Consider the following 5,329-nt stretch of genomic DNA (forward strand, 5'->3'; position numbering starts at 1 on the left):
AATCTGGTTAATGCAAAGTGAGTTATTTTAATTAACTGATGAAAAAATTGTAACTGCAGTGATCTGAATATTGAGTTAAACCATAGACCTTATATAAAAGATGGATTTAGCACAGTTGTTTGTCTCAAAGGCTGCTGCTTTATTATACAATCTAATAAACACTAAAAAAAATAGCTATATAAAATAAATTCCCTAACCCACATACAAAAGATAAAGTAGTAAAGTATATGTAAGATAATGACTTTACTATGAAATTTAACAGAAATTAACCATTTGAATTTATCCATACATTACCTTCACTTGTGAAGTGTATCCACTTCACGTCAGCAGCACGAGGCACGTAGTTGCTTAAGTGACAGAATTTAATCCACTTTCTACGTTCTCTGGTCACCAGGTTGCTTAGATGAAGTTTTAGTGATGTGAAGTTGGCAGGGCCTGGGTTAAACTTTTCTCAGCTTCAGGGCAAGGGATTCGCATGGCTGCCAGTGAAGGATATTGGGGATTGACATAAGACAGGCTGGTAAATACAGCAGCATGGGTAAAAAGAGGGTTACCAAGAAGTGAAGCCTGGAATGTCTGCTAATGACCAACCATCACAAAATGATGCATAATGCGCGCTTCCTGTGTGGACGCTCCTAAAGCACAGAGAAATGGTTATTCAAAGTGATTATTCAGTTTTGAATTTCCTTTATGTACTTACCATCACATAAAATAAATAAGCGCCCGACATCATAACAATGTGTGGAAAGAGTTCTTGGAATTTTTCACACAAGCCAGAGAGTTTCCTGGAGCCAGCACCTGCTGACTCTCACTGGTAGCAAATTTAAGATACATTTATACTGGCAGTAATGTCATGAGGCTTTTTTAATTGGTAGTTTCCACATGAAAGAGACACATTTTGCCTGAAACCGAAAGTCTAAATCTAAAAGACTAAAAAAAGCCCATTAAATCTGCCAAAATGTGAAAATAGCTAGCCCTCCTCTGGCATCTTGGCCCTTGCGTTCAGATGAGGCATTAGTATGGAATAATTGGTCTCGCACAAATTCATTCGCCACTCATCAGGTAAAAGGCTAACTCAATGCTCCACCACTGCTTAATTCATGTGCACACTTTTTTTTTTTTTTTTTTGCTCTTTATACTTCACGAAAATATAAAACAGCCCACACAAGGTGTAGGAGTCAAGTTCCCTCTCAGACCACTTGAATTAAAGCATGCTGAAAGGTTATTATGGATTTATTTGTCCACCGATGCTCAAAACACGCCAGCATTAAACCGCTGAAATGTTTGCCTTCGTGCAAATCCCGAAAACATGTCACAGGCTTCACGTCACGTGTGTAAACAGTCACATCACCATAATCAAACATGATGTACGTGCTGACGCTCACTCAGCACATATGCCAAAAGTGTTGCCGCTCGTGTGAAATGAAGTTACAGCGTGATTCATTAAGGCAAATAAGACGGAGCTCTCCCTTGACATTCTCCACACAAATCCAGAGATTATGTTGCCACATCTGTGCTTATAAACTACCCGTGTGTATATGTCACATGGGCGCAGCTGAGATGGTTGTAATTCATCATGCAGACAATTAATGCCCTGCATGTTAAATAAGAAAGTCGAGGAAGGACTTGTCTCCACGGGTGCAATAAAGCATGCTGCTGTGCTCAAGCTGCAAATTCATTGTGTGTGTTCAGGCTTTTGTGTTGAGAGGTTGTGGGTACGTTGTGCGTAAGCCTGGTTTTGAAAGAGCCTGTATGCATACACACACACGCACACACGCTGAAGTGTTAGAAACTCCACTTCTGTATCTGTTCATATGTGAGCAGGCTTTTCTTTTGAAAATAATGGATTCGAGAGAATAATCAGAGAGTGTGTGTGCGCGCGTGTGTGTAGGCGTGTGGTGGAGACTGTAATAGATTGTGACACATTGTATGGGCAGCGTCAGCAAGAGCACGCGCACGCAGATGTGATATGTGACCAGTTTCGCATCCCATTATCTGTTAAACTGCGCGCTGTCGTGCACGACTCCAGATTGCGATGTCAACTTGATGTACATTCACTGTGCTCGCTGCATTAGGACTGAGCATATGGCTCCCACTCGCTACTCTCTGGGCCTCTGCTCCAACCGAGGGACGTTAGCTGGGATCCATCTTTCTGAGCCGAGGCTTTGTATTCAACCTCGGTGAATTTGCGGCTGCTGTGCTGCAAGCTAAAAGAAAGAAGACTTATAGATCTATGCTTTAGTCAAAGTGAGAGTTCAAACACTTGAAAAGAGAGAGTGCAGTTGCCACAGTTTATAAGTAAATTTCTTTACGGAGTGATTTGTACGATGTGGTGGAAAGGACATCATTCTCTGTGGGGATCTCGAAGGAAAATGCTTCTGAAGCACAAAAAAAAAAATTGAAAGCCAGTTTGCATGCTTCAGCCTCTCACCTGTGTGGATTTGTTGATTTTCTCTGCTTTGAACTGTGTTCTGAAGTGTTTGTCAAAAAAAAGGTGTCACTTTTTACCTTGAGAAAGTATGATGGACACTTTTCACCATTTTACAACATATTTCAGAGGCCATGTTTGGATTCACAATAGCTCTTCATCAAAGAAGTTTAGCCCGAGCATTCATTTCAAGGAGACCTCTGCTTCAGTACAGCGCCATTACTGACAAAGACGACTAAAAAAGGCTCAACTTTTTAGAGCCAGTCGCTGCTTTGTGGAGTGGAATGTGTGCTTTTACCGCAAATCTTTCCATTATCTGAGAAATCATTGTACTATAAACATTTTTTTGTCTTTTAAGAACCCTTCAGACTTGATGTAATCCAACTGGACCTCAATCGTATTTCTTCTTTTCTCTGATTCCTGCACTATGTGCACAGCTCCTTGATTTGAATGTCCATTAAATAATCTATCGATTTACATCTGTTGTTTTTATAAGCATTTTTCCCTGAATGCACTTACAAATGCTTTAAACGTTTGTCCACAAGGTGATGACTTTATGTACAAAGTAATACTAGCCTACTGTTCAAACACCTTTGAGATCATCATGTGAAAATGCATCTGCCTTTTAGTTTAGTGTTTTGGGCTACAGACGTTTTTTCCCCGCGCTCCTCGAGGCTTTCAACAGCCTTTTCACACAGTTGTTTTGCTCTTTTCATTTATGCACAAAGTAATTCTTAGAAAATGAGTGGACGTTGTTGCTAAGTCATTCCTAATGGAACACTCTACGGCTACATTCATAATGCATGCAGCAGTCGCGGCACTTTGACTGAAAGCTTTTGTGTCTGGCTGGAGGTCAGAGTCCAAACATTGCTCTGATATTTGAGACTAGAAACCCAAACAGACCTCAAACAAAGACACGGCACCATGCTGCTTTCAGGCCACTGCAACTTCAATTTGTGACTAGTGTTTGTTGCACTCAAATGATTGCATCTTGGCCAGGAATTCAGCCCAGAATTTATGTAAAACAATCTGTGCTCAACACATATTTGAATTACAAAGACTGTACTCTGATGGGAAAGACAGTTTGGATGCTGCTCAGTTATTAAGGTTATTATTTCTGCATATTTTATTACTTTTAGACGTATTCATGATCGCAGAAACATTTAACGGTAGTTGCTGGATATCTCAGTACCTACTACTGCGGCCAGTTTTTCCGCCTAATGGATGTGAACTAAAAAGTGGATCACCACTAATCAAAACTTTGTGCACATGCTACAACCGAGTGTTGTAGCCTTTTGATGTGCTTCTTAGCTAAACATCGTTCCCCAGAGGATGTGGTATGAAATCAATCTCAGCAGGATGAAAAACATAAAACACTTCTTTTGACCTAAAGAGACATGGTCCACTTTTAAAGCAGGTCTATGAATGAGTTCAAAAAAGCTTTGATTATAATTTTTCAGTGCAAGTTTATCTTCTGGGAGATAAATTTGACTGAGATTACATGCTCAAATTCATACTTGCATTTTGACTTGACAGTAAATATACTGTGTGTGTGTGTGTGTGTGTGTGTGTGTGTGTACCTGCAAGAAACACCAGCCAGACTTGATAAGGAATGCTGGATAGACACATATGCAAAGATGAAATTTGCCTTTGACATTTTTCAAAATTACCTGCTAATGGATGGGGTGTGATTGGCAAACACATAGCCTGTATATAAAGAGCATAAACCCATAAAATCCACAAGTAAATACCCCTCGTGATGCTATCAGTTAAGCCACATTAACATCAAGGTGTAAATCCAGCAAGCTTGAAAGCTCATCATGTGCAGCAGAAAATATAATAATAAATATACATTGTGAATTATGCAGAATGAACAGGTAACAGGCTGTCAGATTGATTGAAGATGGTGAAGCAAAGCAAGCTGTTAAATTTAATGAAGACAGGTAAGCATTTAATTCAGACAGAAGTTTTTCCAGTAGGTGCAAATCATAAAAAGCACAGAGAGGGGGGGATAAAGTATTGGTTAATCCATGTAAAAAATAATCCAAGCAAAGACACAGAATGTGCCTAAAGTGTTTGTAGTTCCCAGCTGAGGGGTCACAGCTCTGCACACGGGTTCAAGATAACTCTGAGTCCAGGAATAAGAATATTCTGCCCAACAGATCTGTTTCGTTATTTAGACTTTTGTCAAATCTTTGCTGCTTTTATGAAATACTTTTATCCATTAGTGCTTCAAACAGTTGTTTAAATAGCACCACTGAATCTATTTAGAGGGGAAGTGCCTCTTTGCTTTAAATCTGAAATGTGATAGGGGAATCCAACCACACACTGTTGCCTTCAAACTGCAAAGATCCACTTCTTAAATCTTCAACATACCATTGTATTTTAAAAACATATGCGCATGCAACTTTCATACAGATATATTGTATATGTGCAAAGTCCAACATTTGTCTGTGAAATATAACAAAGTCAAGTCTGTTCGTTGTTCTTCTGTTCTTGTTCTTTAGACCCTTCCATGAAAAGCTTTCATGCAGTCCTGTGAAAAACTAAGACCACCCCATGATTAAATAGCTTGAAGAACCACCTTTAGCAGCAACAACCCAAAGTAACTGTTTTTTGTACGAGTGTATCAGTCTCACGCTCATTGTGGTTTTGTTGGCATGTATTCATGAACACCTCTCTCAAGGTCGCATCACAACATCTGAACTGGATTGCAGTCTGGATGTTGAGTGAGCCATTCCAATAACATTCTTTTCTTTTTCAGCCATTCTGCTGTAGGCTTGACTTGTGGGTTTGCTTGGGATAATTCCTGAAACATTTCTTCTTCAGATGTAGCTTTGAGAGCCATGCTATCAAAAGCTTTTTAGAGAGTAGAAGATTTTTCTAATTCTACTGCCATTT

This window comes from Neolamprologus brichardi, chromosome 2 (assembly GCF_056152115.1).
Source record: "Neolamprologus brichardi isolate AB-2024 chromosome 2, ASM5615211v1, whole genome shotgun sequence".
Taxonomy (NCBI): domain Eukaryota; kingdom Metazoa; phylum Chordata; class Actinopteri; order Cichliformes; family Cichlidae; genus Neolamprologus; species Neolamprologus brichardi.